The sequence below is a fragment of the Vulpes lagopus genome, chromosome 11 (assembly GCF_018345385.1).
Source record: "Vulpes lagopus strain Blue_001 chromosome 11, ASM1834538v1, whole genome shotgun sequence".
In the NCBI taxonomy this organism is placed as follows: Eukaryota; Metazoa; Chordata; class Mammalia; order Carnivora; family Canidae; genus Vulpes; species Vulpes lagopus.
In genome coordinates, this window is record NC_054834.1 from 103289288 (window position 1) to 103313141 (window position 23854).

Below are 23854 nucleotides of genomic sequence, written 5' to 3' on the forward strand. Positions count from 1 at the left end.
TGGAGGACACAAACATTAAATTAGGATAAATCAAGATCTGAAAGGTCTAAATGCATTTAAAGATAAAAAATCCTCTAAATCAAAAAGTGCTGTGGAGGCAGAGCATAATAGATTAAAAAAATTAAATCAGAGTTAATAAAAATCTTGGAAAAGAAGTAAAATAACACGAGAAAAAATAAAAGATGTGAAGAACAGATCTGGGAGATTCAGCATATAAATAATATAACATTTAAGGAGTAGATAGAGAAAATAAATAATGTGAAGAAAAATGTCTTTAAAAAAGATTTCTGGGCAACCCAGGTGGCTCAGCAGTTTAGTGCCACCTTCAGCCCAGGGCATGATCCTGGAGACCCAGGACTGAGTCCCACATCAGGCTTCCTGCGTGGAGCCTGCTTCTCCCTCTACCTGTGTCTCTGCCCCCCCCCTCATCCTCTCTCTCATGAATAAATAAATAAATAAAATCTTAAAAAAAACATAAAAGATTTCTATCTAGGGCACCTAGGTGGTGCAGTCAATTAAACGTCCAACTCTTGGTTTCAGCTGAGGTCCTGATTTCAAGGTCATGAGATCAAGGCTCTCATTAGACTCTTTGCTCTGTGTGGAGTCTGCTTCAGATTCTCTCTCTCTCTTTCTCTGCTCCTCCCCCTCCCACTTGTAGTCTCTCTCTCTTTCTCTCAAATAAATAAATCTTAAAAAAAAAAAAAAAAAAAGATTTGTGTCTGAAGAGGACAAAAGATCCACAGGAGAAATACAAAGAGATCCACACAGATATAAGAGAAAAATTATGGATGGGAAACAAAGATTTTCTATAAAAAAAAAAGAAAAAGATACATGGGTATTCATATATACTATGTATATATAACTTATCAAGGAATATCAAGGATATATGGATAAAGTCTAGCATAGATAAGAGAGAGCTAGAGGAAAAGTTTATTAATAAAAATCTAGAGGATGAAGGGAATAAAAGATTGTCACCTAATAATTCTATACTGTCAAGTTGTTGTGTATGTGCAGGAGTAATTAAAAGTTATGCTCATAGACGGAAGGATCTAGAAAATCCAACATATGCCCTTATTGAAAAAAAAACTTTTTTTCCATATAATTAGTTTTCTAGACTAAGATTTAATCAACGTAGAAACAACAAGGAACAGAGAAACAATGGTATTAAGAAAATTATTAATGAACAAAAAAACCAGTAAAATATAAATAACTGTTACAACCATGATGGATGAATTTCCATTGCAGTAACAAATCACCACAAAATTTATAGCTACAATACAAATTTATTATACTATAATTTGGTAGGTCAGAAGTCTGGCATGCATCTCACTGAGTTAATAACAAGGTAACAACAAGGCTGTGTTTCTTTCTGGAAGCTCTAGGGGAGAATCTTTTTTTTTTTTTTTTTTTTTCCTTTTCCAGCTTCTAGAGGCTATCAACATTTTTTTATTCATGGCCCTCCTTCTTCATCTTCAAAGCCCAGTAGTATTGCATGTCTTTGTTCTTGTACCGTACCATCTCCCTCTGACTCCCCCTACCTTATTCTTTTTTTGAGGACCCTTGGAATTAGATTAGACACACCAAGATAGTCCTGAAGAATCTTACTACCTTAAATTTCATAAATTAATTACATCTAAAAGTCCCTTTTGCTGGGTAAGGTAACATATTCACAGGCTCCAGGAATTATAGACATCTTTTGAGGGGAGGGGAGTTTTCTGCATATCGTGTATGGCAATAAAATGATATAAGCATTCAACCTCCTCTTAAATTTAATAATTATAAAAATTAGTAGTTTAACTCTTATTCTAGATTTCTTGATTATTTGTTTTCCTTAAATATTTCTTTTGACTTTGGCCTTTAATATTCCTGTTCTTTACTTTGTAAACTGACTTTTCTAAATGCCTATCTTTGACTTTGAAATCTGGCATTGATTTCAGTTTTCTTCTTCTGAGTTGGAGTGAGAATAGACAGTCCTGTGGGAGGACACTATATAATATCAGACTCCTATGTAAAACCTAGAGATAGAGATAAAATTTAACTACCTATCATTACATATACTCTATTACCCTTAGATGATTTATGTGAAAGAAGGGAACAGGTTGGTATGAAAAGTAAAAGAAATTCAAGAGAGTCACACTTTGAATATGACAAAAGTAAATACAAACTCCAAATATAAATGATAAGATTGTTCTTAAATTTTCAGTTGGTTTGGTCTATACTTAAGGCATTAAATCATGATTTCTAATACCATCTGTAACTTAAATTGATAGAAAAATATGTATGCATGTAAAACAGACACATTTATACATCGGTATTCATATATACTATGGATATATAAGTTATCAAGGAATGAATAAGGTTTAGGTTCAGAGAAGCTATTACTTGAAGCAGTTTTTCATAAGCTATTGTTCAAAGGGTGGAACTAAGAGGAACGCAAATGTAAGTTATGCTTGAAAACTTGCTTTGGCTAAAACCCTGAATTCTTTTTAACTGATGAAAGAAAAATGGAATTACAGTAGATATTTCCAATCCAGTTTTTTTTTTAAATAGTGTTAACTTCTGCCTGTTAAAGATCATTATTTGAAACCTAAATCTGTTGATATTTTTGTTGGACATTGATTCATTAGAAGAAAATTCACAGGCAAGCTATTTCTGCCAGTTGTCGGAAAAGCAAACTGAAATAAATTGGCATGAGAGGTTTTAGGCGGAATGAGAACTCTGCTTCTTTCTGCCTTCCAACATGTATAGGAAAAAAATTGTGACGTTATTTCCAAACTGGAAATTTTGGTCAGACTATACCCAGGCTTCTGCATTTTAAAGAAGTAGATCTGAAAGGAAAGTATCGACAGGGTTTTTAAACTATTACATGTATTTTAATAGAATATATTACTGGAACTATTAAATTTAAAGCCACACTTTGTAACGAACTCCAGGTACTTGTGACTGAGGTGGTGGGAACCATGCCATAAGACAAATGAGTGAATGAATGGGAAAACTTTCATTTGAAGAAAATAAATTTAAGAAGAGAATGGAGCATATTTATTCTGCCTCATTTTCTGAGCTACATGTCTCCTGATTGCCACTTCACAACCACTCTACCTTTCTAGACCCCAGGGCCTACAATTGCTAAAATGTCTATCCTCTACGACTTCTAGACCAGTATAAGCAACCTTGTTCTATAAGAACCAGAGAGTAGATATTTAGACTTTGTGGGCTACGTGGTCTCTGTCATGAATACTCACCTCTGCCGTTGTAGCACAAAAATCAATTACAGGCCAACACTTTATATATAGAGAGAGACTCGATTTCCTACAGGGAGTTGTAGGTTGGAGTCTAGAACAGGAATGTTAGTCTACGAAATTAAGTTTATATATGACTAGCCTTGTGATATGGGGGAGAACTCAAGAAATCAGATTCTTAGAGTACCAGGGAAAAAATTTTTGTAATAGTACAAAGACAGAGCTCCATTTTAAATTATAAGTTAGCAGACCTATGAAAAGACTCAGTTGTAGAGAAAAACAGGACTCATTCTGAGGAATCCTTTTTTAAGCTTCTAAGATATACATATATTTAAGAAATAAGTAAAAAAAAAAAAAAGGAGTAAGATCCCTGACAAAGCTTTATTTCCAAGGCTGAGGGACACAAGGCCTGCCTACAAATGAGGCTTGAGCAGGACAACAGAGAAGCCCACTATCACTGCTACAGTAAATTTAGAAGATACCAAGTAACAGGCACCAAATTTCTGTCCCTGAAAGAAAAGGTAAGAGAGTTGAGACTAACACAGTGAGATGCAAGCACAAAGAAAAGGCTGAAGGCTGAGGGTAGAGCAAGAACATTGAGGAAAAATCTTCTGGAAACACAACTCCCAAGATAACCCTGAAGGAAACAATAGCAACAGCAAAACTCAGAGACTCAGTAGATTGACTCAATCTCCCGCACTATTGATATAACAGAAGAGGCAACCCATTTCCCAGCATAACTATTACTTGCCTCAGTGCCTACTTGTGTCATACACAATGATTGGCACTTAATTAAGCAATAAATATACATAAGACACAACTGAGAAAACCCACTATCAAGAGGCAAATCAAATAGCAGAACCAGACTCAGAAATGACACAAACACACACACACAAAAGACACAAACATTGGAAACATCACCTCAGAAATTTTAAACACCTATCATTAATAAAAAGTTATAGTTTTTAGCAAAAAAAAAAATGTTGGCAATAGACTTAAACAGATAAGGAATTTAGCAAAAAGATGAAAACTACGAGGAAGAGTCAAATAGAAGTGCTAGAAAGACCTTTTAAAAATGATGATGAAACAAAGTTTAAGACTAAGGATAAATCAATGTTAACAGATCTGCACCACAAGAAATTTAAAACAAAAAGTCTTTAGGCAAAAGGATTATGATATTAGACAGGAACTAGAATCTAGACAAATATTTGCAAATGAAGAACTCTAGGAATAGTTAAAATGAAAATAGGTATAAAATACAGTTGATCCTTAATGCAGAGAGTAGAAGTGCTGACCCCCTATGCAGTAAAAAAATCCATATGTAACTTTTGACTACCCCAAAACTTAACTACTGATAGCTTACTGTTGACCAGAAGCCTGGACCTTAACATATTTAGTCAATGAACACATATTTTTTTATATGCTCTATTCTTGTGAATATTCTTACTTTAGTAAGCTAGAAAAAAGAAAACGTTAAGAAAATCATAAGGAATAGAAAATACATTATAGTATTATATTTATATTTTTAAAAATGTGTATACGTGGACCCATGCAGTTCACACCATTGTTCAAAGGTCAGCTACACGTTTTTCCTTATTTTACATGCTCTAGAAAATAATTAAATATTGAAAGAAAAGCTAGTAGCAACACATTATGGATTTATAACATATGTAAATATAAATGGATGGCATCAATAGCACAAAAGATGGGAGGGAGGAGTTGACTGTGCTGTTTAAGAATTGCACTCTAAATGAAGCAGCCTAATATTTGAAAGTGCATTGTTATTAATGACATACATGAAAAACCCTGGGGCAATCACTATTTTTTAAAAGGTATATATAAGCTAATCATGGAGAGAAAATAGTTATGTAAATTAATAAAAATTAAGCCAAGAAAAGGAGACAAGAAAGAACAAAGAACAGATGGAATAAATGGAAAGCAAATAGCAAGATGGTAGATTTCAATTAAACTATATAAATATTTACACTTTATAAAAATGGTTTAAATACACTAATTAAAAGAGAGTATTAGATTGGATAATGTCTTAGTCTGTGCAGGCTGCTATAACAAAATACCATAGATTGGGTGGCTTATAAACAAAAACTTATTTTTCACAGTTCTAGAGACTGGGAGTTCAAGACCAACAGACAGTCGGATTTGGTGCGTGGTGAGAGAGAGCACAGTCCCTGCCTCATAGAATAGCCATCTTCTCTCTGTGTCCTTTTCTGGCAGAAGGTGTGAGTGAGCTCTCTGGGGTCTCTTTTATAAGGGCACTAGTCCCATTCATGAGGGCAGAGCCTACCTCCTAATACTATCACATTGAAATTTAGGCTTTCAACATATGAATTTGTAAGGGACACAAATATTCAGGCTTTAGCAGGTAAAAAGCAAGATCCAACTTTACTTGTCTAGATGATTCAGCTAAGTAAATGGAATAATGTAGAGTAGAAGCAAAAGAAGGCAAAAGTGATATACTATGCCAACACTAATTAAACAAAGCTGGAGTGACTATACTGATATCAAATAGACTATATATCAAGGAAAACTTACCAGGAAAAAAGAGGACATTACATAATGATAGAGAGTACAATTAAACAATAAGACATAAATGTGTATGCATTTAACAAGCAAGCTTCAAATTACATGAAATAAAAACTGAGAGAATTAAAAGGAGAATTCAACATATCCACAATTAATTTTGGAGACTTCAGTGTTCTTCTCTCAAAAATCAGTAGAAGTAGTAGACAGAAAAACCAAAAGGATACAGAAGCCTTGAAAGACACTGTCAACTAACTTCATCTAATTAACATTTATAGAACGCTCCATCCAGTGATAAACATTTTTTCCAGTATTCATGGAACATTCACCAGTATAAATCACATTCCAATATGTAAAGCATATGTTAACACTTTTAGAAGAATTTAAATCATATGATAAATTCTCCATAACAGGATTAAACTAGAATCAGTAATTGAAAGACATTTACAAAATATTCTAATATCCGGAAATTAGATAACACTCTTTTGAATAATCCATGAGGCAAAGAAGAAATCACAAGGGAAATTACAAAATATTTTGAATTTAATGAAACTCAAAGCATGTCATATCAAACTTTGTAGGATGTTGCTTAAGTGGAGCTTAAAGAGAAATTTAAATGTTAAATGCTAATATTAAGGAAGAAAAAAGATCTTAAAAATATTACCTAGGTTTCTACCTTAAGAAATTACAAAGAGAAGAGCAAATTAAGTCCAAATTATGTTTAATCAGAAACATAAAAACAAAATGAAGACAAAAACTATTTTTGGTTAGTGAAATGATAAAATTCTAGCCAGGCTAATCAGGAAAAAAAAAAATACACAAATGACCAATACCTGGAACTGTAGAAACAGCAAGTATTAAAAGGACAGTAATAAGCTATTAGTTCTATGCCCTTAGATTTGACAACTTGGAAGAACTGAAAAAATTCCCTAAATAACACTACTAAACTATACTGAAGAAGAAAGAGATAACCTGAACGCTGTGATATCTATTAAATAAATAAAGTTCATGGTTAAGAAGCTTCCAAGAAAGAAGACCTCAAACCTAGATGATCTCACTTGCAAATTTTATCATGTTCTTAGAAAGAAATTATGAAAATTCTACAAAAACTTTTCAAGGAAATGAAGTTAAAAGAACATTTCCATCTTGTTTAATGAGGCCAGTATTACCCCAATATCAGATAGAGACGGTACAAGAAAAGTACAAAATAGCCTTCATGAACATAGAGAAGTTGCAGAACCCAATGAGATCTAACTCAAGAATGCAGGGTAGTGCAACATTTCAAAATGAATCAAAAAGGCAAAGCTGTATTGGTAGAAAATTGATCAGTGGTTGCCAGGGGCTGGGCTTGGGCTTGAGGGAGGAGTTGACTACAATGGAGCCTGGAAGCATTTTGGGTAGGAATGAAACATATACCTTAATGGTTGTGGCAGTTACATGACTATATGCATTTGTCAAACTCGTAGATCTATAAGCTAAAAAAAGGTGACTGTTGTTGCAAGTAAATTATACCTCAGTGAATCTGGCCTCAAAAAAAAAAAAATTGTCATCTTACATTCAAGTGAAATAAGTAAACAACAAATTTATTTCTGCTAGTATTTATTGAATGTTTGCTATGTAAATAACACCATTTGAGGACTATTATCTAGATACACCTTTTTCTTTCCATTTTCTTTTCAATATAACATGAATTGTCTGTGACATGCTGATTTTTTTCCAGTAAGTTTCCTCATCAACATGAAATATTACCTTAAAGGCTCAACTAAAGTATTATTTAAGAAAACTTTTCCTGCTTTTTCTTTTAGTCTGAACCCCTCCTTCTTATCGTGACAAATTTTAAACATAACCGACACCATTTTATTTGTTTTAAAAACCATGTCAGAAATTCACAGTGAGGGATCCCTGGGTGGCGCAGCGGTTTAGCGCCTGCCTTTGGCCCAGGGCGCGATCCTGGAGACCCGGGATCGAATCCCACATCGGGCTCCCGGTGCTTGGAGCCTGCTTCTCCCTCTGCCTGTGTCTCTGCCTCTCTCTCTCTCTCTGTGTGTGTGACTATCATAAATAAAAAAAAAAAAAAAAAAAAAGAAATTCACAGTGAGGTAAATGATGTTTTAATTCTCATTCTATTATTGGAAAGGAAAATTCTTATTCTAACCATCATTTTAAAATTAAGATAAAGCTTTTTCTATACAGTGCTTTTGACAATTAGCATACTATCATATGGAAAGAGAAGAAGGAGTATAAACATCAGAAATGATGCAGGGATTTTGAATTGCTCTTTTTTTCCATGTAGTGCATTGTTAAATCATTCATCTCACACAATAGCCCACACTCCATATACTATAAAACTCATCACCATGAATTAGAAAGAAGTGAGAAATGTTAGTTTATCCTTTAAGTGCTAATGCTGTAATACTTGGCATCATTTTAATGACTTGCCTTGTAACTTATTCATCATCTAGCTTTCATTGAAAAAAAAAAAGTTATCTCCTGTATTACCACACATTGAAATAGATATAGAAGAATCTTTGAAAATAAAGGAAAACTCTATGTAGAATTTCTTTCTAGCTACATATTTGGAGTCACAAATCGTTGTATGAATTTTGAGTTAAAATGTATTTCTAAAAGAATATACATGTTCTCATGCCTGAAGCCCTCGGTGCCATATGTTTTGGCTGATGCAGGCTGATATTTGTTCAAAAGAAGGTAAATATGTTTAATATTGACTGGTGTGAATTGGGTCATCTCTGCTTCACAGTCTACAACTGATCATCCTATCCGTTTATAATATTCCAGCTTTGCATGAAAGGGGAGAAAAACTCTACAAATTTTCATTTATTTTTATTTTTATTTCTTATTATACAAATTATTTGGAAATTATAATTAAACACCAAATAAAAGGACAGCATTTATTCATAACCCTGTTACTTCAACAAATTAAACTTTTAAATTTTTCATATCCCTCTGAAACCCTGACAATTAGCAATAAAAATTTTAACATAGCAACAAAGCCATTTATTTATCCATTCATTTGCCAAATGTCTATTAAGTGCCAGCATCATTTCAGGAGTTCACAATATATCAGACCAAAACAAATCTCTGCTTTCTTGTAGATTAAATTCTGGGGGATTGAAGACAATAAAAAAGAAGTAAATTTGTGTTAACTCTTAGAAGATGAGAAATACTTTGGTTAGAAAATAGAAGATGAGGGTGTCTAGAGTCCCAGGGCAGGGGAGGGACATTATAGTTAGCATAAACATAGTAGGTCTCCTTGAGAAGGTGACACGCGAACAAAGACTTAAAGGAAGTGAGGTAGTTAGCCGTGCGGCTTTCAAGGATGAGAGTGTTCCAGACACAGACCAGAGACAAGCTAAGGATTTGAGGCAGGAACAGGACAGGAGGCCAGTGTGGCTAAAGTGCGGGGAGCACTGGGGAGAGGCAGGAGCTGAAGTCAGAGAGTCAATGTGGGGAGGGCTCAGGGTAGAGCTTTGTGAGCCACTGTAAGGCCTTCAGCTCTTGGGTTGTATATCTTTGATTTTTGTTGCTTATTTTTACCTATTTACCATCATATCAAAAGTATTTTCCATATCATTTTTCATGCTCTTCAACAGCAAGTATATGGCATGATAGAAAATAATTCCCTGAGTTTTATTAGCCTGGCCCGTGGAGTATAACCAACCCTCTACACAAAAAGATGGATGGATGGATGGATGGATATAGATATATGGATTTATATGTATCTATATAAAGCAGAGAGATTCTATTTTTTGGAATCCCTCTTCTTTCTCCCAATTTATTTCAATTTATCCTTTCCCATTTCTGGTACCCCATATAGGTGCCTAGAGGGGAAAATGACCCCTTCACATATTAGAGACTTGATATTTCATGGGTTGTTTTTTGTTGTTGTTGTTTTTTGTTTTGTTTTGTTTCGTTTTTGCGTTGATATTGTTTTCTATTTTGGATGTGGGAGAAGCAATACTTAAAAGCAAAGTTCAAAGAAAGAATGTCAGATATTGGAACCTTCTACCGTCATGTGTAAGGAAGACCCTGTCTGAGAGGCTGCTAATATGAACACAATAATTGTAGACTTAATGGAGGAGTCCTTAGTAAGCCAGTGTGTTTCCGTCCTATGAATGTGTGCAGCTAGAACTAGAATTCAGTCCAAAGGTGACTATTTAAAGCCATACGATCTTGAGTCATATATTCTTTCTGCTACAGGTTTACAGAATTCCATCCTCTTCCCAGGAGATAGTATTAGAATTGCTCTGTCTCACACCAGTGTTTCACATGTCTGTGCTAGCTATTCTGAGAGCTTTACTCATTTTTCCAAAACTATTGTCAGTATCCTTTGTATACGCAATAAATAGAAACCAGAGCCTACTCATTACTATGAAATGCTTTCATGATCTCATATTATTATTTCTTTTTAGATGCAGCCAGCTAAAATGTGTTTTTGAAATGTGGCAATTAAACAACAGATCCCAAATTTCCCTTTTCACTTTCAAGTGACTGGTTAATTAGATGATTTACTATTTAAATGCTACCCAACCTATGTGACTGTTCATTATATTTATTTCCAGCGTAAATATAAACTTAAAAACAAAACAAAACAAAAAAGCTTCGGCTAAGTATTGGTTACGTAAAATTGAATGCCCTCATTTCATTTTGTTATTTTGGCAATTTCGTGTTAGATGCATTTCCATGCAGAAGCACATTGGTTAATCGAATTAATTTCCTCACGTCTTCATCATTTTTTCTTCATAGAAATCATCATTCCCAAGGAGTACAAAGGAAATATTTCAGATTTTGTTATACTTGATAGCCATGGTATATTTAGACAATCATTTCCCTTTTAGTGCTGTCACAGCTGTCAAACTTGAGATACTATCAGTTTGTAAAAATATAGTTTCTGTTTCTAAATAGGTCTATACTTTATTCGTTGATAGAAATGCATACATTTCAGTACACTTAACACTTCTCAGAGGCAGAATTATTTTGCTAAACAGAATAGGTATCCTCCTTTTTCCTCATTTTTGCCCCTAAAACATTTCTCCTGCAGCGATGCCGCCTTCTTTGAAGTGCATTTTATCAGCCTTTCTTCTTCCTTTTTGCTGTCACCTACCAACTCCTGGCAACTGTCCTCCCCACCTGGATCCCATAGCTCCTAGTTGCTTTAATACGTGACTCACTATAATCGTCTTCATTCTGGTCGTTTATTATCCACAAGAGTGACCCAGCCAACACCTGGCATCTGTTCCTTGGCTTGCCCTCCTCAAAGGATTTTTTCCCCTTCAACAGCACTACTTTGAAAATCTCTGTTTCAAGCATTCCCCTCTCTGACCTTCAGTCTTTTCAATTCTGTTGTTCTGTACTTGCCTTCTGGCAACCCTGACCACATCAGGTCCTCCAGTCCCTTCACCGGACTACTCTTCACCTCCAAGTCTTCTGGCCTGTCCCCATCCAGCGTGGATTCTGGGTCAGGTAAAATGAACGCACCTTTTCCCTCAATACCTTTCTTTGCCTCTCCATAAATCCAAAAATTATCTCACTTTTTAACCTACATCCATCAATCTTAATGGCCATTCATACACTGCCAGGCAATTATACTTCTCTAACAAGCTGTCTGCTAGTCTCTGAAATGAATACTTCAGACCTGTGTCTTCTCTCTCTCTCTCTCTCTCTTTCTCTCTCTGAATTTCTGATCCCTGTCCCCAATCATTGGCCAATCATTGTCTCAGATTTAGGAAATCTATGCTATCAGATGAGAACTGCTTCCTCCTCCCATAACCCAAATTCACACTACGTCTATACCCAAATTTCCATTGAAATGGAAGACATGTTTTTCTTCCTTTCTAATGTGAACCCTCCATTTGGGTTCTGGGTTAACCCGCCCTTCAGTTTTCTGAGGTGGTACCATGCAGTCCTTAACAGTGAAGATATGTTACTTGACATGTGTGCTTTAGTTTTCTCATCCATGACTTGTGGACAATAACAGTACCTCACTCAAAGTGAGTGAAGATTAATTAGGTACGTGCAAAGTAGCTAGGTTACAGCCAAGCATAGCAAGTACTTTACCAATGTTAACCATTCTTATTTTTTCTCGAAGTTTTGTTCCTGCAATTTTCCCCGTTATCTCCTGCATCATTTTCTCACTCTCACCTAGATCGTCCCTGTCACTATACATAGGTAACTTAAAAACTTCCTCTAGATACCAAAAAGCTCTGCTTCCAACTATGCCCTATACTCACCATATGTATTCACTGTCTACGCTCCCTTGCCTCTACTTCCTCATTTTCAATTCTCTCTTCAATTCTCTTTAATCAAGCTTTTGAACCCAGCACTGAAATAAATCTGATGAAGGTCATTGTAACAGCAGTTGACACGGTCAACTTCTCCTTGTATCTTCAAACTCTCCGTTTTATAGGATTTTCTCCCTCTATATTCAGTAATACTTCTAATTTATTTCTGTTATCTATTTCCTGTTGGGAAACATTCAGCACAAGCAGAGGCACTGCCTGTTTTCATCTCATAGTATTTTTTTTCATGCATTTTTGTGTAGCAAATAGATGGTGTCTCTCCCCAATACAGAGTATTATACTACCCAGTGTGTATATATATATATTTTAATGTGTCTCTCTGAGGTGGGAGTAAAAGAGGCTTACTGTCCATTGGAAAGATTTGAGTTTCCTAATTTCACAGTTCCTCAGTGTGGCACAAAGCCACTGCATGTACAGCATCCACCAGGACCTGTTTGCGTTACCTACCATGAAACTTGGGAGAAAGGGAATGTGCTGCTAATATGCTGATCTTCATGCTCCTTGCTCTGTTTTGACTAATAAAGCTCTTGGTTCTGACCCAGCAGCCTCGTGTGTTCTACAAGGATTCCTGAAACTTTGTCAAGCTAACTTGTTAGCTTTCAAGAAGGGCAAAATTTCAGACCTTTCACAATTCTTGCCACTTCTTAGTAACCAAGTCATCTTCTGTATATTAGAATGTTTTAAGCTTAGCCCTTGTCATTTTCTTCTCTCTCCTAACATGTTCTCCGAAGTCAATCTTGCTTTAAGTCATAAGTCAAATGGTGCTGCTCCTTGCTTACAAATCCTATTTTATTCTCCGTAGAATAAAATCCAAATTTCTTACCTTGAATCATATGTAATTTGAAAACCTAGAGGCAAGTATACTTAATAACTATTTCCTTCTTTTTTGATACTTTTGTTCATGAACTATATCATTTATAGGTATAATTTTACCTCTCACTTTTTAAAAAAATTAACAGCATTAATATAAGAATTCCCTCATGGGGCACCTGGGTGGCTCAGTCAGTTGAGCATCGAGCTCTTGATTTCAGCTCAGGTCATGATCTCAGAGTCATCGGACAGAGCCTAGTGTCAGGCTCGCACCTGGTGGGTAATCTGATTGGGACTCTCCCTCTCCCTCTGCTCTTCCCCCTTCTCAGGCACTTGCTCCCTCCCTCTCTATCTCTCAAATAATTTTTTTTAAAAGAATGCCCTTAAAGTGCTTTATGATTCACAGTTTTAATGACAGCATAATATTCAATGATATGAATGAAACATAATTTATGTAACTAATATCCTAATGTTGGACATCTGATTTTCCTGAAGTCAGAGAATAGGATCTCCGACTAGAGATCTCTAACTAGTCTGACTTACTGATAGAGTCTTGTGACACTTGCAACTCTTGCAAGAATATATATTTTCTAGCAGAATTAGGAACATGGGAGGTATAGGTTTGGAATGGGCCACACCTAGATAACTAGTTCCCAACTGAGGACTCTCTATATAAAGTTTGTTTACTTCATACACAGTCAGTATATGTATCGAGTTAAGTAGTTTTTATGGCATTTAAAATAACTGTTCTAATATATTTTTGAAGTATTTAAAAAGAGGTGAAGCAATAAGAGGGAGCTGGGTGGATACATTTCTGAGGTGTACCCAATGTAAGACCTAAAGATCTTTAACCAGGATTAGTGTCTAAGACAGCAGAGCCTGCTATCACACTCAAATCAGGTCAAAATCGGGATGGTTTGGAGGAAAAGGATCTATCAAATATCTATACTGCCCGTAGACTTCAAAATGTATGGTTCACTAATATTGGCAAAGAATAAATTGTTACATTAGTATCATACTAATCCAGAATTTAGCAGTGATAGTAACAAGGATTAGTGCCTTTTGGCAACCTCGATTTCTTTCTTGATTTCTGATTTTAAATAAAACATCTGTCCTGGAAATGCGTATATGTATAAAAATGTAAAATTCTGTATACCCATTTAGGAGATCCAGAGATGCTTTAAAACAAATTAATGTTTAATCATTCCAGCTTAAAAATCACAATCAAGAATGAGTAGTATTCAGAAGCATTCTCATAGACAGAACCAAGCAGTTTCTGTAGCCTATTAGTGAAGGAAGAGTAAAAAGAGAAGGGAAGACATCTATAAAATAATCACAAGACCTCAAAAGGCATGGGAATTCATTGCAGTGGCAAACAGCTCTAAATATCCCACGTGAGAACTCCATGATTGTTTAGTTGTACTTAAACACTATTATGACAGATGTTCACAGCACACTCCCTGAGTTATCAAGAATGTCTAAATCATCTCTCGAGTTTCTCTCTAAAAAGGTACCTCAACAAAGGTTCCGGCAAAAATGACTTAGTTTTAGAGATTTTAAACATCACATGCTTAACAATTCCTCTGAAGAGACCCTTTCATTTCCCAGCGATGCCAGATAAATAAGTTGCTACTATTGGCAATATCAGTCTTTCAACATTTTAGCTCTTTCCTCACATCCTTAAAGTCTTTCCTATGTTACTATATCCTTTCAACTGAGAGGCATTTGGGGGATCACCTTCTTATAGTTAAGAAATTTTTACAACTGTGCAAAAATTAAGATTTCTGTGATAAGTTACAGATGAACAGGAGAAGTCATCATTTAAGGAAGTCCTATGGTCGGCAACTTCTTCAAAAAGCTAAGCACGAGAATTTCACTCCCAGGTATATGCCCCAGGTAAATGGGAAACATTTATCCCCAAGAGAACATACACATGAATGTTCATACAATCAAAACATGTTCATAATGGCAAAAAAAAAAAAAAAAGGAAACAACCCAAACAGTAGACAAACCTTGCTATGTCTATGCAATGGAATATTATTCAACCATAAGAAGATTCATGCTTCAACATGGATAAATTCAAAAACATCTTATTAAGCAAAACACGCCACACACAAAAGGACAAATATATGATTCTATTTATATGAAATACCCAGATTATGGGCAAAAATAGGTAAATCTACAGAGATAGCGAGTAAGGTCATGGTTTCCAGAGACTTGGTAGGAGGAGGGAATGGGGAGTGACTGCTAAGGGGTGTGGTGTTTCTTTCTGGAGTCCTGAAAATGCTCTGAACCTAGAGGTGTTGGATGCACAACTTTGTGAATAGCCTGAAAATCACTGAATCTTACATCTTAAAATGTTATACATAGAATTCTATCTCCAAAAAAAGTCATTTTTAAAATAAATTTAGATATTTCATCCATCAGCTCATGAAGTAAGCCACACCCAAGTTTTATTTTTCCTGGTGTATGACACTTTGTAACTGAATCCAGGGGCCTCCAAATAAAGGGGTAGTTATTTAAAAAAAAGGGGACAGTAATTTTAAGGACTAGTCATAACAAAATAACACTTAGTAAATTGTTAGATAAAATATCTGAGAAGAGTAAAGACCCAATTAAATCAGCGCCTCCTGTTCTCCCTCCCTCCTCACCCCCCTTCTTCTCCCCACCCCCCCTCCAATTACAGCCTCCTGAGGGATATTTCGGTGGCAAAGTAAACATCTCTGCCAAGAAGTTGCAAGAGGGAGCTAAGCACTTTCTTTGGTACTCTATTTCTTCCTGATTTATGCAGTTCAAATTAAGTATTTGATCTTTTAGCTACAAAGCAAATGCAACCCGGCCTGGGGATGCTGAAAATTGTTAATTAGGAAAATGACAGAGGGAAGGCAAAGAAATTTAGCAAATACACTTAAGCTTTATATGCAGAAAAGTAATAAACTTCTACATAAACATCTGTGGTTTATGAGAACACTATATACTTTATTATTAAGCAAAAATCATGAGGCAGCAGAGAATACACTAATGATGGCATATATTTGCCAGAACTAGATAAATTGCCTGAGAATAGAAAGGTTACATTTGTTAATAAAAACATCATAAGATTATTTTATTATTTTCCCTCGGGGAAGGATTTTTCAATATTTTACGGAGTGTAAAGGATTCCCTCTCCTCACTCACTGTTTCAAAGACCTTGTGTGTTTTTATCTAATGGAAAAATAACACTCATTCAACGGCATAAACTATTATATAAACTCTGAGGCATTTTCCTCCTGGGCCTTAGCATCTGAACCATGTGTAATTTGTAGCTCTGTCATCAAACTACTGGAAGCGCCTCTCTTAATTCTCAGTTGACATGAGTGGACCTGGAGAGTTCTGGGTAATTGTCACATTGGAATATTGCTTCTCTTATGAAGTATTTTGCTATAATAATGATATGCGTGGTTACAGGGCCCAACCTATTCATTCTAAGTTCATCTGGGAGACATTTTCTTTTAGAAGAAAAAAATCACCTTTGTGAATCATTGTATCCATAAAACTTTGATGGTTGCTTGTAAGATGGTCAACATGATTCAGCAAGTTATGTGACAGTGTTTTGTGCTTAGATGTCTGTAAGGAATTACAGCCACAGTTGACATGCCTGAGACACGGAAATCACAATACAGAACTAATTTTAAACAGGAAGATGAGAATTTATTCAGAGCATCACTAAAAAGTTCCATATTTAGAAATTAAGACATGTAGTCAGTATTCCTTAAGGAAAGAGAATGTTCATTAAAAAAAAAAAAAAAACAAGTGCCACTGCATAGATGTTTTGTCAACTCTATTTCTGGCTGTAAAGGAATGTGCACATTTATAGATAAAAAGTGTTTGTAAGTATAGAATGGAGGATTAATGGGATAAAGAGGGTCCCTGGAGAGGGTCAGTAAAATATCAGTATTTCATAATGTTAGTTCACATTAGTCATGGTTCAATAGAAGGCAAACTTGAGTTTACCAAATGATTAGGCTTGACTTTAGAAAAGGACAGAGATTTGGTATCTTGGAAGTAGATACTGTGATAGTGACAGATATGGGAACATTTAATGTTAGTGGCAGGTTTATAGGACACATATTGAAGCAACAGAAATACCTCTCACTGATACGTGAATATCAAGATTCCAATAGTGCTTTCTCCAATTTCTGAAACAGTTCCCACCCTCATTTCTCTAGTCATTTCTTTTCAGGCTCCTCTCTTTCTGCATGACTCAGCTCCATGATCAGCATAACTGCCACGGGCTACTTTGAACAGCCTCGCCTTATTCTTCATTATACGAATGTGACCACAAATTCTTCTGATGTTGACAGGGAGGATCAGATACCACCAGGTCTCACTGCATCTAGTCAATGTAATAACCTGTAAAAAATGATGACAGGGTAATACTTATGTCAAATATTCTGTGAGCTGCAGTCACAGTTCTTTGAGTACCTATGAAATAAGAAGGTGTATTATCTTAAGACGTCGGTGATAGTATTTATATCATCATTACTTAATATTAGGTGACTTCTCAACACTTTCTACAGTTTTATCTTTTTAGGTATGACGGGTTCTATTATCTTTTGAATGACGATTTTTGTGTCACACCAGATGTGTGATCCTTTGAAAATAAGGAAGAGTAAGCAAGATATATTCAAGGAAAATAGTCCTAAAATAAAATACTATATTATGCCATTGGAAGTTTGAAAGATTATTTCTTAATGTTTTCTTCTGACGATATTTAAATCTATCCAAACTTAAAGTTTCACCCTGGTTCTTTAATATTTTCTATTTAGTCCTCCTTATTTGCTAATTTGCTTTAAGCCTCAGAGATGTGTGAGTTTGTTTATATTTTTGAGTTGATATCAAGTACAGAGTTGAGTTAGTTCTATCTCTCAGCTCTTTGCTCATTGTCATCATTGGTCAGTTTAAGGCTTCACACTAGTATTTTTTGTCTTTTTTTTTTTAAGATTTATTTATTTATTTGAGAGAGAGAAAGAGAATGTGGGAGAGGAGCAGGCTGAGATCACGCCCCGAGCCAAAATCAAGAATTGGACGCTTAACCAACTGAGCCACCCAGATGCCCTTTTTCTTTTTCTTTCTATGGCTCTCATTCCCCATCTACTCATGGCTACCACCCTATTTGTGATAGGAGTCTATGCATATATCCCTGTAGCACTATTTTGTAGGCAAAGTACTATTTTTTTATTTATATAAAAATATATACATTTTAAAATTTATCTACAGGGTATTTTGCTGTTAAGCTTGTCCTGTTTCCTACTTTTCATATTTAACACCTTTGAAATCACTCCACTGTGTGGTATATACAATCAGTTACTTGTTGTTTGTAATAGTTGGTTTTTCCATTATCTTCACAGTTTATGTTTTACATATGCTTGATCAGCAGCAACCCAAGTGAGGTTTCCACCTTCTTGGCATCACATGTATGAATATTGTTATACACGTTCCCTTAGGAAGCTGTGTGAGAATTTCTCTGGGTACACATTCAGGATTTGTAATCCATGGGTTCTAAGGCAGATGGATGATTTATTCCAGTAAATAAAATACCAGTTTGCTTTCAAAAACATCTCAACCAATTTATATTCCTAACAGCAATGCATGAGTGTTTCTCTTTCTTCTCATCTTTACCAACATTCGTTATTAAATGTTTTTATTTTACTTTTCTGATGAAAAATGATCCCTCATTAATAGTAGCATTAAACATCCTTTCATATGTGTTATTGTTAGCCATGTGCCTTCTCTTTCCATAAATTGCTTGTTCATCTCTTTTGCCCATTTTTTCTATTGAGATTCCTGTCTTTTTCTTACTGACTCATAAATAACTTTCTCTGTATTCCCTCATTCTCTTGACTTTGTCTATGTAGCCCTTCACTAGAAAGAAGTTTTTTATTTTGATGTACTAAAATCCGTTTTTAATTTTGCTTGACAGTTTGTATGTTTCGGGTTTCAAGAAATGATTTCTATGCCTAGGTCACAAAAAATATTTTCTACATTTTTTAAACAATTTAACAATTTATTTTTAATATTTACATTTTCAACATGTTTTTAATGTGTCATCTATGCTATGATAATGTGCAAGTTTAGCTTCACTTTTCTTCATATATGAACCTATTTTTTTTAGATTAATTTATTAATTTTAGAGAGGGGAGGAGCAGAGAGAGAAAAGGCAGAGAATCATAAGCAGACTTCATGCTGGGTGTGGAGCCTGACACAAGGCCTGATCCCAGGACCCTAGGCTCATGACCTGAGCCAAAACCAAGAGTTAGATACTTAACCAACTATACCACCCAGGCCTCATAGTGAACCTGTTTTCTAAATACCATTTATTTAGAGGGCACCTGGGTGGCTCAGTGGGTTCAGTGTCTGCTTCAGCTCAGGTCATGATCCTGGGGTCCTGAGATTGAGCCCCGCATTGTGTTCCCTGCTCTGCTTCTCCCTCTCCCTCTGTGTTCTGTCTCCCTCTCTTAAATAAATATATAAACAAGTCTTAAAATAAATAAATACCATTTATAAATAATCCTTTCCCCCATTGCTTTGTGATGCTATATTCTACTTCCAAACTCTATTCTTATCCATTGGTTTGCTTTTCTGTTCTGAAGTTAATACTTTATTCATTTTTATCACTGTAGCTTTGGTTCTGTCTTATCTGGAAGGGAAGGTCCTTACCCCGCCACCCATTCATGCCCCTTTTACCTTTTTTTCAAAGCTGACTTAGCTATTTATAGACTTTCATTCTTCTATATAAATTTTAGTGTGAGTTTTCTAATTCTTCCCCTCCAAAATCTTTTAAATATATCTCTTAATGATCATATATGGAAACCTAGTATTACATTTTATACAAGAAGCTCTTTTCTTAAGCCTTTAGAAAATGTTATTCCACTCTACACTCAAGTGTGCTTTTTTGAACTATGATGCCAACATGACTTGTTTTCCTTTATGGATAGTCTGCTCTTCTCTCAAGAAACTTAATTTTTTTTTCTTCAATATCCATACATTTTACCATAATGTTTCTAGGTTTGGGCATCTTATTCTCTATGCTTTTTTATTGTGAAGACTTTGAATATGAAGTTTTCCATCCCCTTTCAGCTGGGGAAGTTCTTGGGTGTGATTTTTTTTTGACATAGTTTCTTTTGTGTGTATCTATATATTTTTTTCTTTCCAAATGGGAATTCTTAAATATATATTTTAATATTTCTCTTGCTGACTTTATCTTTTGACTTTTTCCCCTTTTCTCTTTCTTGTTTCCATATGCTTTTCTGGAAAAATAGTCTAGCCTACTTTCTAGTACCCTATTTTATTCTTTGTATCCTTTTTTATTTAATACATTAATAATTTATTGAAACTCACATATTTCCCACACCAAGTATACCTACCTGTTCTTATTTTAAAAGGTGTGCTTCTGCTTCATATTCCAACTATTTCTTAATTCTCTGAAAATTTTCATTAGTTTTATTTCAAGTAAAAGCTGGTTCACTTAGTGTTTGCACTTGAGTTTGTTGTTTTTGTTTTGTAGCAGGTATGCTCCTCAGATATCTAGTTATTTTTTCTTTTGTACTTGTTTCTCTCCACTGATTTTGTAAATAGGGAGTCCCAGGTTCGACCTTTTGTGGTTTCTGAGAGTTGAATGTGACTGGGAAGAGTATGATCCTGGGCAGAAAGCCCACCATACTGCAGTCTGGGCTTTACCATCCCTCGCTGCTCTCTCCTCACCAATCTTACCTACCCCCTAGTTGTTATTAGCTAATGCCAAAGATGCATTTGGTGAGGCAGTGGGATTTGCTATAATCACGGGGTCCTTTTGTTATCTCTCCTATCCCAGTGTCAATCTCCTGTGCAGCCTGAGTATTATCTGCTGATCCAGTATCACTGGGTAGGCACTGCTTTCCCTTGAGCTATCCTGTGGCCAAGATAATTAAAAAAAAAAAAAAAAAAAGCTTAAAACTCTCCCCATCTTTTCCCTCAAGCATGGTACCTTATTCCTCAGCCACATCTCTATTTTAAAGTATTTCTGTCAATCTTTGTCTTTTTTCTTCAAATTCACTTTGTTTTACCTCTGGGACAACAACTGAGATGAGATGAGAGAAGAATGCCAACATGAAGGCTAATTCTCAGTTTTGTTGAATCCCATCCATGTTTGCTTTTAAATGATGAATATCAAAATAGTATCAACTTCAGTTGAATGCTCTCTATGTGCTAGGCCTATGCTGTGTTTTTATATGCATGATATCATCTCATCCTCACAGACCCTCTAGGAAATGGTGCTTTTATTATACTCATTTTACAGATGAGAGAATTGAAGTCTAGATAAAATACATCACACAGCCAGCAACAGAGCCAAGGTACAAATTTAGGTTATCAGATTCCAAAGTCTATTTTTTTAGGCTATATTGCATTTCATATTTTGATTTAAAATAGGTTTGTTTTGGATGAATGCCTTCATGATGTCCAAGAGCCCCGTAAAAGTATGTTCAAAATTTTGTTAGTACATACAAGATAATTTTTATTAGATGTTCAAAGGCATCCATGAATTCCCTCAAGATGAAGAGCCACTTTAGGTAAAAACTTACATGGGGGCTTAGACTCTATAACTAAAGGCTCAGTAATACAAAATATGGTACATAGTGATTTACCTCTGAAACTTTCTTTTTTTTTTTTTTTCCCTCTGAAACTTTCTTAAATGAACTTCATATTATCTAGATTGGGCCACTGAAAGCTCTAAAGCACAAGAACCAATAGATTATTGATTTCTTAATATTAATATTAAGAATTAATATTTCTCTTTGCTTTTGGTACTGGTATTTCTTTTCCTGTAGCAGTGGAAAACAAGTTACTTTGAAATTATGATGGGGGCAGAAAAAGAGGATGTAAATAAAGGCCTCTCTCTCAATAAATTTGTACAATTTTTCTCATTATTTCAATGTTCATGTAATGGAAGGTAACTCCAAATTGAGAGGGGAAAAAAATGGCTCAATATCAACCTGGTGTGAAGAATAGATAAATAGTAATATGTTCAGTGTCTGGTTCTCCATGCCCTAAAGCCTGTGAAGACATCTACCAGTCCCAGGAGTTGTCAATTTGACCTTCTTGAGTACCCAACTGACCTTATTCACTCTGGTCAGAATTGGTGGATTTTCCATTCAGAGACTTTCAGGAGAACAAGGCCTGTTATAAAAACTACTGACAAATTCTTTCTGGCTAATGAAATACTCTCTGATGAGGCTTAGATAACAATCTCCCTAAGATGTCAGAGGCTCAACTTGGCTTAGCCTTAGAGCTGACCAGAGCTCACAGGGCTCCTTTGTAGCAGGCGTACCCCCAGTTCGATTTTCCCAAATCCATTTCTGAGCAGCTGGATGATCTATGCTCAAGGGAAGCCTGAACTGAACTGCCCTCTGGAAAGAGATAAATATACTGGGCAATTAGATCAACCTTTGCTCTTCTGAAGGAGGCTGTAAAGCACAAATGTGTTTCATAGAAAAATACTAATGTGATAGACATCTAGGTCTCTTAAAAATGTATTTCATATCAAAAGAGGGCAGCGTGCATGATTTCTTTAATGGAAAGAGAGTACAGTATGCTAAATAAAATGAGAAGATGAGCTAGTTTACATATCTATTTCAGAAATTGAGAGGGTAGAAAATGTCAAAACTTACTGTATGCTACTTTCAGAACTCAATCATGCATTTAAAATAATAGTGATTTATAATACTGGAAGAAAAGGGGGAAAAATGTCTGCCAGTTTCAGTCTTGAGATATTTTTGTGTTCTCCAGAAAGTGTCAATTTATTGGTTTTAGTTTTCTAGTCCCACATGGACCTTAAATAAAACTCCTCTGTGAGATGTTAGCCAGTAGCTTGTAGAAAATGTTTTCTTGCCAAAGGCACAGAACGTGGATCTTGAGTTGTCCCGTAAGGAGTAACTGACTCTGAAGGTGTCAGGAGTAAAATGACTCCATTTTATAATCTCTCCCAGAGGCAAGGAGCTTCTCACTTCCAGAATAAATTGATGGTGAGATCCATTTTCTAGCTGGCAGGATGATGATCAGCAAAGCTTTCACTCCAGCTTGCTGACAAGGGAAAAGTGCCTGTCCCAATTGGCAGGTGTATGAGATTTGTGAAATGGGAGGCTTTATAACCTGGCATGCACGATGGTTCCACTGAAAGTCTTTATGTGTTATAAGCACAACTATTTGCAAATTGCACTCGCATGGGGATACCACTTCCCCCTCCTGTGTGTGTGGGTTTGATTCTTCCTTCCTGCAGTTACCCGATGTGACACTGTCCCATCTGATATCCTCATGCATCTCATTCCATTCAAAATCCCAAATCTGGTGTTCTCATGCACAAACCTTAGTACAGCTTTGCATAAGCTGTAAAAGGCTTTCACATTTGTTTTCTATATCCATTTAATTCTGAGTAAATATCACCATCTTATTTTACAGCTGAAAACACAGACACACAAGATAGGAGCTACCATCATACAACAGGGGCTCCTTTATCCCTCTATTGTTTTCACTATTTTTTTTTTAGTCTGGAGTTCTCAGACTTAAATGTATATAGGACTCATCCACACTGTTTGTGAAAAGTAGTAGGAATGATGATTAATATAGTACTTAATATGGGGGCCCCTGGGTGGCTCAGTCAGTTGAGCATCTGACTCTTGATTTCAGCTCAATCATGATCTCAAGGTGGTGAGATCGAGCCCTGCCTTAGGCTTCACGATGGGCATGGAGCCTACTTAGGATTCTCTCTCTGCCCCTCCCCACCCCACCTCCTGCCCCACCTGCTCAGGCACACGTGTGTGCCAGTACCCTCTCTCTAAAAAAAGTGTGCGTGTGTGTGCATATATATACATATATGTATATATATACACACACACATTGCTTCATACATACCAGGTGCTTTTATAAGCATGTAAC

The 23854-nt window shown here is 35.6% G+C and overlaps 1 long non-coding RNA gene across 2 annotated transcripts in view; it reads left to right on the top strand.

The window, feature by feature from the left end:
• The window catches only part of LOC121501443, a 554541-nt gene that overhangs the window by 265630 nt on the left and 265057 nt on the right, over positions 1-23854 (top strand). The window lies entirely within an intron of this gene.